Here is an 11,511-nt window from a genome sequence, read left to right on the forward strand (position 1 = left end):
GCCACCGCGGCAGGGCCGCGAGGTGGGAGAGAGGGGATGGTCCCATGGAGCCGGGTCACCCCCCCACGGAGGAGCATCACCCCCTCAAGGAGCCAGGTCACCCCCTATGGAGCCACGTCAACCCCTCACAGAGCCAGGTCGCCCCCTCACAGAGCTGTGTGCCCCCCTCATGGAGCTGGCACCCCCTGACACGGGTCAGGTCACCCCCTCGTAGAGCTATGTCACCCCCCACAGAGCCATGTCACCCCCTATGGAGCCACGTCAACCCCTCACAGAGCCAGGTCGCCCCCTCACAGAGCTGTGTGCCCCCCTCATGGAGCTGGCACCCCCTGACACGGGTCAGGTCACCCCCTCGTAGAGCTATGTCACCCCCCACAGAGCCATGTCACCCCCTATGGAGCCACGTCAACCCCTCACAGAGCCAGGTCGCCCCCTCACAGAGCTGTGTGCCCCCCTCATGGAGCTGGCACCCCCTGACACGGGTCAGGTCACCCCCTCGTAGAGCTATGTCACCCCCCACAGAGCCATGTCACCCCCTATGGAGCCACGTCAACCCCTCACAGAGCCAGGTCGCCCCCTCACAGAGCTGTGTGCCCCCCTCATGGAGCTGGCACCCCCTGACACGGGTCAGGTCACCCCCTCGTAGAGCTATGTCACCCCCCACAGAGCCATGTCACCCCCTATGGAGCCACGTCAACCCCTCACAGAGCCAGGTCGCCCCCTCACAGAGCTGTGTGCCCCCCTCATGGAGCTGGCACCCCCTGACACGGGTCAGGTCACCCCCTCGTAGAGCTATGTCACCCCCCACAGAGCCATGTCACCCCCTATGGAGCCACGTCAACCCCTCACAGAGCCAGGTCGCCCCCTCACAGAGCTGTGTGCCCCCCTCATGGAGCTGGCACCCCCTGACACGGGTCAGGTCACCCCCTCGTAGAGCTATGTCACCCCCCACAGAGCCATGTCACCCCCTATGGAGCCACGTCAACCCCTCACAGAGCCAGGTCGCCCCCTCACAGAGCTGTGTGCCCCCCTCATGGAGCTGGCACCCCCTGACACGGGTCAGGTCACCCCCTCGTAGAGCTATGTCACCCCCCACAGAGCCATGTCACCCCCTATGGAGCCACGTCAACCCCTCACAGAGCCAGGTCGCCCCCTCACAGAGCTGTGTGCCCCCCTCATGGAGCTGGCACCCCCTGACACGGGTCAGGTCACCCCCTCGTAGAGCTATGTCACCCCCCACAGAGCCATGTCACCCCCTATGGAGCCACGTCAACCCCTCACAGAGCCAGGTCGCCCCCTCACAGAGCTGTGTGCCCCCCTCATGGAGCTGGCACCCCCTGACACGGGTCAGGTCACCCCCTCGTAGAGCTATGTCACCCCCCACAGAGCCATGTCACCCCCTATGGAGCCACGTCAACCCCTCACAGAGCCAGGTCGCCCCCTCACAGAGCTGTGTGCCCCCCTCATGGAGCTGGCACCCCCTGACACGGGTCAGGTCACCCCCTCGTAGAGCTATGTCACCCCCCACAGAGCCATGTCACCCCCTATGGAGCCACGTCAACCCCTCACAGAGCCAGGTCGCCCCCTCACAGAGCTGTGTGCCCCCCTCATGGAGCTGGCACCCCCTGACACGGGTCAGGTCACCCCCTCGTAGAGCTATGTCACCCCCCACAGAGCCATGTCACCCCCTATGGAGCCACGTCAACCCCTCACAGAGCCAGGTCGCCCCCTCACAGAGCTGTGTGCCCCCCTCATGGAGCTGGCACCCCCTGACACGGGTCAGGTCACCCCCTCGTAGAGCTATGTCACCCCCCACAGAGCCATGTCACCCCCTATGGAGCCACGTCAACCCCTCACAGAGCCAGGTCGCCCCCTCACAGAGCTGTGTGCCCCCCTCATGGAGCTGGCACCCCCTGACACGGGTCAGGTCACCCCCTCGTAGAGCTATGTCACCCCCCACAGAGCCATGTCACCCCCTATGGAGCCACGTCAACCCCTCACAGAGCCAGGTCGCCCCCTCACAGAGCTGTGTGACCCCCTCATGGAGCTGTCACCCCCTGACACGGGTCGGGTCACCCCCTCGTAGAGCTATGTCACCCCCCACAGAGCCAGGTCACCCCCTAACAGAGCCACGACACCCCCTCACAGAGCTGGGGGCCACTGCAGTTTGGCCAAGGGAGCCTTCATCCCCTTTGCTGGTGTGGGAAAAGCATCCCCCCAGGGAGAAAATGAAGATGAAACCCCCCAGTGTCCTCTGTTTAGGCCCCCACAAGGGTCCTGGGGTATTTTACGTGCGATGTGACTTTGTCCCATGCACCGTTCATCAGGAGCTGAGCTGAGGGTTTTGCTGTGGTTTTGGTGACAGCCACCCCTGGGGAGGGGAGCGTCTCTCCTCTTCCCAAATCCGTGTCCATTCCAGCACAATCTCAGCTACTTTAGAAGTCCTCATCCACTGCTTTCTTTCTCTGAAGATGCCAATGCTGTACAGGGCACATTTGGCACTAGCACTGGTGGTCCCCGAGACTTCGTTAGTGTCAGGGTGATTATCCCATCCCAGAGCTGAAAAGAGCAGCGTTTGGTTAATAGCAGAACTTGGGACAAAACCTGGCGATTTGAGTCACCGTTTCCCCTCTGGCAAGTGGGCAACCTGCAGAGACACCGGCATGGAAAGGACTGTCACAATCACACAACGAGGTTGTCCCCTGTCCCCTCACTGGTGTGACAGGGAAGCAAAAGTGCCCCAGCTCTCCTGCTGCATCCCTTGAGCACATCCACTGCTTGTCCCCGCAGCAGCACCTTGGCTCCCCGGGGCACAGAGGATGCTCAGCAGGTCTCAGGAAGCCCTACCAGCCCTGCCACCCCCTGCCATCCTGCTGTCACCCATGTCACCTGCAAGCTGTCAGACTCCTCAGGTAGCAGGGACCCTTCTGCAGACCACTTCTTCCAACCTCCTGGTGCTGATGCTGGGGAAGACGAGATCGTTCAGCCTGAAGGTTGAACATCCATCATCCAACATCCATCAGGATGTGTGACTTTTGTCCCTCAGCCTTCCTTTCCCTGCCCTGACTTGTGTTTGCCAAGTCCCAAAGTTATTCCCAAGACCTAACTTAATGTTTCTCTTGAGCAATTTTAGCCCATCCATACTCCTTCTGTCCTTGTTGACTGATGAGAATAATTAGTGTCTGGTCCTTTTATAGCACATCTGCTCTTTTTAAGATGGTATCGCTTATAGCACTCTTTTAATGCATAGAGAGGGAAACAGTTGCATTTAATTAATTGCTCCCTAAATAAACTAATCACTGCCAGTAATTTCAGCACACTTTGCACGCAGTTCAAACGCCCGTGTGGAGATCTGACAGGCAGCCACCCAGCCTAATGACAAGAAATGAAAGCAAAGAGGCAAAATATAGTTTATCTTCGTGAGAGTCGACTTAAGACTATTAATATTTAATTATCATAGACCGTATGGGTTAGTACTGCACTGGCCATCCCATGGTTCCTGTTAAGTTTTGCTTCAAGGTTGCTTGGACTATGCAAAAGATATTGAAAAGCTATGCCAGGAAAAAAAAAAAAAGACAATTTTAGTTTTTTATTGCTTTTATGGGTCGAAGGTCATTGTCTAGCAATTTATCATTGTATCTTTGTTCAGAAAAACGAATGATGGAGGTTCTTTGCCTGGGCCATTCATTTTTATTTCAGTGCCTGGACTCCTGTGCTGCAATAACTAGGCTCCTCGTTGCCCAGTGGGTATGTCAAAGCAATTCTCCACTAATCTGAGCAAGGAGAAACAATGTTTTAACAAGGACTTCGCAAATACTTGGGCTACCTTGAGCAAATATAGACCTTGTTTCCCTGACTAACTCAAGTTCCACTTACTCTAAGAGCAATTATGTGAAGATCAGTCACCTGTGAAGGAGACAAAGGGGTTTATTATATATTTCTATATTGCAGTGGTGGGCAAGACCTCCTTTGTGAGCATGGTCTCGTCACGTTAGGGGACTGTACAAAGGGCAAAGAGTTGGGATCCCCTAGACTTTGCAACATACATTTTTACGGGAGGAAAGTGCTAATTAGTCTCCAGAGTTTGGGAGCCTGTCCCTGGCCCAGGGAGCTGGCAGATGGCCAGCCACAACTTTTATCAACCCCTCTCCCCATTTGGGAAGTGTCTGGTGCCTGCCAAGTTTGTGGGATAAACAGCCCAGCAGAAGCCAGGAGCCAAATCATTTCTATATTTTAAATACAGTCTTCAGGTTATAATCACCTGCTTTCCTCCTCCACCACCAATGGGTTATGCTCAGTCTAAATCCTCTGGCGAATTCACACAGTCACACTCCCTGCACCCAAAAATTCTTGGGTTCCTCACACTTGACTCAGGACTTGGGATCAAACTGCCAAGGAATATTGTATGATCTTCCCATCACTCAGCATCTAAGGCCACTCTGTAGGTTTTTTCCCCCACCTCCAGCTTGTTCCATCCCCAAGGACAGCTCTTGATGTGCTGCCTTTAGGAAAGGGCAGGTTCCCATCTGGTTGTCATGACCCTGGAGACATCTCCCTTCTGTGACTCCCTTTATCTGGGGGTTATGTGACCACAAACCCCAGCCAAACCTGGGTATTGCTGGAAGCAATGGGCTGCTGAAACATTGCCCAGCTTTCTGTACGTATTCCCAGTGCTCCACCAGCCGGGGGGCTGGATAGTGGTGCCATTTCTAGATTCAAGCCTTTTTTAGCCACTGCAGTTTGGTGGACGTGACACACACCAAGTGCGTGGCCTCCCAGGGATGCAATAAAACACACATACCTCTGAAATAGGGCTAATTTGTAGCTGAGGGTGATTAATATCGCTAAAGGATCACATGGCTTCTGCCAGTGCTTGGCTCCAGAGGGGGGAAACACAGCGTTAGGGCTGTAATAAACCACCCCCGTGTGTTTTGCAGGCACACACCAGGCACCTTCTGCCTGTCCCAGACCCTGGGAGCGGGTTGGATGCAGCAGCCAGGTACAGTGACAACACAACCTTGTTGTCCCTGCCAAATACTGTCTTTTTCCATTCCTAAGCCTTTTCCTTTGCTGCTCTCTGGCATTTGATTTTGCTTTAAGCTCCCCGGCAGTAAATAGGACCTGGTGAGTGCTCTTTGCAGGAGGATGCTTACCTCCTCGTCGTGACCGCTGCTCTCTGCTCCCGATGGAAGTGCTGGGCACTTGGCTCTGCCTCTTCTCCACGATTATAGAGGTGCCTTCCCTTGGCCAGTCTCCAGGCTGATCCCAAATAGTCACGCCGACGGCAGCCTGGAAGGGCTCCCCCTGCATCATCCTCCTCTCTCTGGGACATGAGTACGTGCTCATCGCGCCTCAGTCACCTTCGCTGGATTTAAATGCAAACTTTTTGTTTAGGTGAGAAGAGCAGCCTGATCCCCAGGTGTGCGCCCTTCACAGAATCACATGGGGTTGGAAGGGACCTCTGGAGATCATCTAGTCCAACCGTCCTGCCAAAGCAGGTCCACCCAGAGCAGGTTTGCACAGGAACGTGTCCAGGTGGGGTTTGAATGTCTCCAGAGAAGGAGACTCCACCACCTCCCTGGGCAGCCTCTGCCAGGGCTCTGCCACCCTCACAGGAAAGAAGTCCCTCCTCGTGTTTAGATGGAACTTCTTATATTCAAGTTTGTGCCCATTTCCTCTTGTCCTGTCCCTGGGCACCACTGAAAAAAGACTGGTCCCATCCTCCTGACACCCACCCTTTAAGTATTTATAGGTGTTGATCAGATCCCCCTCAGCCTTCTGTATCAGGGGTGCTGCTGGCTTGAAGGGCCATGTGAGCAGTGGGGGGAATAATCCTTCCATGAGCATCTGGGCCATAGTGGGACTAGGGCAGAGCCTTCTGTCACAGCCTTGGAGAGCCAAGGAGACCGTATCTCCTGGAAACATCGTCCCCTTCAAGATTATTGACCTCTTTAAGGTTGTCAAGAGGTTTGTAGGGCAAGCACTCCCTGTACAGAAGCCATGTTGGGTTTTCGGAAGGAAATCATATTTATTCACTATTTCTACCCTTTATTAGACCTTCTGCTGACTTGTCTGTTACAAACCTCAAGCATGCAGGGCCTGCAGCCTGTGTCATTTAATGCACCAACCCTTTTGCTAAGCTGATAAAGCTCCATCTTCAGACTCCTCAGGCTCTTTTGGCCCCCCGTTCTCTCCTGGATCGGCTCCTCTTGAGATGCTGATCCTGGCTTGCTGTGTAATCTTCAGGAAGCAGCTTAGTGCCAGAAAGCCATGGCTAGAGGAAAAGCAAGAAGAAAGGCTGGCATCAAAGAGCAGAGCCCCACGCAGAAGGGCTCAGCACCAACCCACCCCCCTGAAAACTCACACAGCAGACAGCCCTTCCCCTGGACTCGCGCCCAGATTCCAGCTCCCTTTGCTGTTGTTTCCTACCAAATCTGGGAAGAACTCTTCCTCACCGCTGTGCAGGCATGAGACATCATGAAAATTACAGGGGGAGGGCGTCCTGCAAAATTAGGGATGGAAGGTGACGTAAAAAGGCAATGCAGAGTGTCCTGCAGCAAGAAGAGCAAAAATTGGATTTGGTGTGGTTTTGAAATGATAAAGCGGATCTTTCCTTACTGAGTTTGGTATTCTCCACCACGTGTCAGATAATGAAGCATGGAGAGATGTCTGCTTGCACTCACCGGGAGAACGACAGGAGAGAAAACAAGCGGATGAGCGGTCATCTCACAGTGAAGGGCATCTGGAAGGCCACAAGGGAGCTGAAACAGCTGTGGCCTGGGGACGTCACCCACCCATGAGCATGGAGAATGGGAAGGTAAAGCCACTGATGGAGACCGGGAGCTTGGGGGTAGCACCTGCTGGGAAGAGGTCTCCCATGGTAGGACGGGAGCCAGCTTGTCATGCCTCTCGTCGTGCCTCTCTTGGAGAATGAGCAGGGTTTATCCTGCTTGGATCTTCTTTGCAGGGACACATGAATCTGTGCTACAATGCGTGGAGATGGTTATTGCAAAGCCACTTTATTTATGGTGGTTTTATTGGCAGGGGAGTGGGAGTGCAATACAATTTTAGCCACTCTGATGTCTCCATCTCCCTTACATCCCACCTCCATTCCTAGAGAAGTTTTTTTTTTTCTTCATATTACATGAACTGTGCAAGGGACTTTCTGTACCTGAGATGGTACAAGATTAGCTGGTCTTGCTGAGAAGGGCCAGGTGTGGGCAGTTCTGGGAGAGCTGATGACCATATGCCTCCACCACCGTCACCAGTCCTGGCCCCCACCAGGTGCTTGCATATGGCAGAAACAGGGTAGGACCAAGAGCTGAGTGAAGCTCAGCTGGGATGAACTTGAGCATGAAGAACGATGCACTTCATACCTGCAGAGAGCCCAGACCTTGGGCACGAGCAGGGACAGTAAGCAGCTCAGCCAGCAGCACTTTTTGGGATCATTTTAGAAAGATCCTGTTGAAGATCGGAGGGAGCCTCCAAAGCTACCGAGTCCCAGACCACTGCTCCGTCATGCTCCACTTCTCAAAGTCAACACAAGTCTCTCCCACCTCCCACTGGCACCATCCACTGGATCACACAACCCTTTATAAACAAACCCGGAGAACGTTTTTTGTCTCTTCCTGTCCCTTGCAGATATTTTGGGTGTTTGTGGCAATCTCTCCTGTTTATATAACAAAGCCACAGCCCAGTGTTTGTGGCACCATATCCATGGTAACCCTAATATAGCATCCACAGGCGACTAGATTTCATTAGGTGGCTCAGCTGCGGCAGCACTGGGGAGGGAATCTCGCTGGGATGCTGAGATGCGCAAGGAGTTGGGTGGGCAGGGGCCTGGGCTGCTCATCTGACCTGGAGCTCCTGGCAAGGCAGCACCTCCCCAAGAGCAAGGGATGCTCTCCTTTCGGTACCTTTGGCCTTTCTCCTGCTCTCCCTTCACCCTGTCACCATGGCATGGTGCTGGGCACAGCCTGTCCACCTGCCTTTCACTCTGCAGAAGAGCCGCGGGTGCGTGGCTGGACGAGGAGAGGTAGAAGAGACGGGAGTTGCTCAGCCTTCTCTTGACGTGACAGTCCTTGCTGGAGCAGGAGCAGCAGGAACCAAGCCATAAAAAGCAGCTGAGCTCCAATTCTGGGTCCAATTCTATCTCCAGTTCTGGGACACTGCTCCGGTGGCAGTGGGGAGGTCTGACTGCATGGCTGGGGCTGGGTCCCCTTCAGATGTGGTTCTCGTGGAAGATGAGGCAGGGGACATCAATTGGTGTAAAAAAGAAAATTTGGTCCGAACCATGACACTGAGGAAGGCAAAAAAAAAAGAGAAACAGGTTAGGAGAAAGCAAGATGGTGGAATGAGCAGAGGATTAGCAAGGGGGATGTTACAGCATTTGTTGCACACGTGCTGTGAGGCACAAACTCATGTGCAAGGAGGAGGGAATGGCTCTTCCCACTCACTGCTGTGGGTCACCGTCTCCCCCAGTGTCCTGTCTTGGTTGGCACCCACCATGGCAGCGGGTCACACAGCAGCTGTTGCAGCCACGCATGGAGATTCCCATGCAAAACCATGCAGCTGAGAAATAACCACCCTGAATTATTCACACTGTGGCCCAGCAAGGCCCAGGTGACATTGAGACATCAAATACTCGCCTGTGCCTCCTCTGGGCAAATGCAGACGCAGATCTTTCAGGCCCAGCACCTTTTTGGTGCACAACGAAGCCATCGAGCAGCCTGCAGATCCTTTTCGACCTGTTATGGGAACGGGACAGAGCAAAGCAATCCTTTTACAAGGATGATAAACAATTCTCCCCACCCTGGGATGTACATCGAACAGTTTCTTCCAGCCACGGGGCTGGTCCAGGCTCCGGTGTGAGGGGTGAGAGGTGGGTCTGGCCAGCGAAATGGCACAGAGCATCGATCAGGGCTGGGGTTCCTGAGACCCTGCACGATGACCCATCCACGTGAGCATCTCCCTTCCGTGCCAGCCCTCTCTTCCCGCTCCTCACACCGCGTTGGAGCAGTCCAGCTGGAGTCAGACACTGCCTAACCTCATCAGCACCGAGGCAAATTCGATCCTGGAGCTGGCTGGCCATGGAGGGGGGGGCTGCGAACGGCCGAGCCCCCGGGGCACGCAGAGCTGCACCGGCTGCACGGGAGCAGACAGCCAGCTTCCCTCCCCTCCCTGCCCTCTCCCAAATTGAATTTCCATTTCTGTTAGCAAGGGAATGGATTATAGCTCGGAGGGGTGCTGCCTGCTTCAATCCCTAATTTGGTGCGTCAATTGTGTTTAAACCCACTTACCTGTAAGTCAGGCTTTGTTCCAGGCAGGCAGCCCTCGCCTCCTGCCGATGGAGGCAGCTGCTTCCCCGTGCTCCCTGCCACAAGTGCCAGGCTCTGCTGCTTCCAGGACTCTGGAAACCACGGCTCTGCTGCCTTTAGGACTGGCTTTGCATCCGAGGTCGTCAGTGGAAACAAAAGGCCACGGTAGTTTTAGCACGTCCTCAGGAGAGTTTGGACGTGTGGCTCTGCAGAGGATGGGGCCAGCAACACCTGGTGGGGGGGTTAATGCTGCTACCAGGGTTTGTAGGGCATCCAGCACAGCCAAGCTGCGGCTTGGGGGACACATCTGAGCACTGGTCATTAAAAATAGCCTTTCTTACTTACAGCGTACTCCTGTGCATTACTGCACCCTCATCTCTTTTCTGCTGGGGAGGATGAGCAGGGTCTGCCTGGAGCAGGGCAGGGGGTGTGTGGGGAGACCTGAGCCTTGTCCCCAGCACAGGATGCTCTGTGCTGGCACTGGCCCAATCATCCCGGCATTAGCTCCAGCAAGAGCTTGCAGGTGAGCAGAAAGCCACTGCTGCTGCTCTACCTTCAAAGAAAAGGAGGTGAACCCATGGGTCCCATCCCACAGCCCTCCCGGTGCTCCTCCCGGCAGCTGGCCCACGGGAAGCTGCTCTGCACCAGCGGTCGGAGCTTCAGAGTCAGGAAACTGGCATTTCTACACCTCATAGCCGCTCTGCCCCAGCCCTGAGTGGTCGGAGCTTCTGAGTCAGGAAACTGGCATTTCTACACCTCATTGAAGTCCTAAAATAAACACCCGGAGCAACGAGTGGAGAGCTGGATCCTCACTCCTCGCCTGGATTTATGAGCAACAACTGGGGAGAAACTGAAGGGGGGAAAGAGAGATATACATAATTTTTTTTCTCTCTAAATAAATTCTCACTGCTTATCTGGAAAGTTCAGCTGTTTTCAAGCTGACCTGCCCATGTTATGCTGTTCCGTTGCAAATTCCTTCTGTAGAGGAAAGCTCAGGAGCTCCACTTGCATGTGCCAGCAACCTGGGGTTTCATCTCTAATAGATGGAGGCAGAACTCATTAGCTAAGGACCCCCTTCCTCCCCCCAGTGAGGATCATTTGCCTTCCTGCCATGCTGGCAGCTCGGCTTCTTTCCCCTTACAATAAGAAAACAAAGCCAAGAGAGAAGGAGAAGTGGGTGAATATGTGCTTGGGGGAGGTTAGAAATGGGGCAAGGCACAAAAAAAATCTGTTCTCGGGGGTTTTTGTAACGCAGCCAGGCGTCTACCCAAGCAGCCAGGGCTGGAGGACCAGGAACATCCATCTGATGCCTGCAGACAAGGATCTCAGAGCACAGTGCGTCCAGGAACAAGCCCAGGAGCCTCAGGGAAAAAGGAGGATGCTGCCTGCTCCTTCGGGAAGATGAGCAGGGCCACAGATGGGTTGAGCTGTGGAGGTGCAGACCCAGCCTGGGGCACCCTAGGGGTTCAGTTTGCACCTCCAGCGAGTGTGGCCCCAAGAGCTGTCACTGTGGGATCCTCCCCAGGGGGCTCTAACGGCTTCCTACACATTAAACTATCCAGACATGTGTTTCTAAAGCTGCCAGCCACAGAGGGAGGGCTGGTGTGGGGCTGGGATGTGCATCCAAATCACTGCTCCCCCGGGGGACGGGATGGGGCTGAGGGATGCACTTGTCCAGGAGAGCTCAGCTCTGGCTTTCTCTCTGCTTTGGGCTTTTGCTTGACAAAGCTGAATGAAAGACCAAAACCTCTAACCAGCAGGTCACCCGACAAGGAGAGACGCTCCGGATCAATTGCCACGTTCCTGGGTAATGGTTGTGTTTGAGGACAAAAAAAACTCATCGAATTTAGCGTAGAGATGCACACATTGATGATTCATTAAAACACCCGGGCACTGAGCTGAATCTATTTCCTCGCATTACACAGGGCTGGGAAATGTGGATCTGCCCCCATGACATTGCTGCAAGGACCACGAGTGAAACCCAAGACCCAGAGGGGACCGGAGGGGACTCCGCACAGAAGACATCTGAGAGCATCGCGTGTCACGTGAGCCAGCATTAATAAAACAAGGCCACAAACTCCGAGACTAAAGCAAGGCAGTGTGTATGAATCAAAGAGCTTGAGGCGGTTCATTATAATTCCAATTAACATTAAAAAGTTAATAACCTAAAGAGAATACATCAGACTTTAAACAA

General features: G+C 54.3%; 1 long non-coding RNA gene across 1 annotated transcript; it reads right to left on the reverse strand.

Annotated features, from left to right (window-relative positions):
* Window positions 1–5,700: 5,700 nt before the first annotated feature.
* LOC106888530 lies at window positions 5,701–7,197 on the reverse strand. Its single transcript, XR_001412123.1, has 3 exons — window positions 6,684–7,197; window positions 6,365–6,551; window positions 5,701–6,274 (listed from the first exon to the last, which is right to left on the reverse strand). It is a non-coding gene; the product is annotated as an uncharacterized LOC106888530 (long non-coding RNA).
* Window positions 7,198–11,511: the final 4,314 nt, after the last annotated feature.

The sequence above is a fragment of the Calidris pugnax genome, unplaced genomic scaffold, assembly GCF_001431845.1.
Source record: "Calidris pugnax isolate Ruff unplaced genomic scaffold, ASM143184v1 scaffold102, whole genome shotgun sequence".
NCBI lineage: Eukaryota > Metazoa > Chordata > Aves > Charadriiformes > Scolopacidae > Calidris > Calidris pugnax.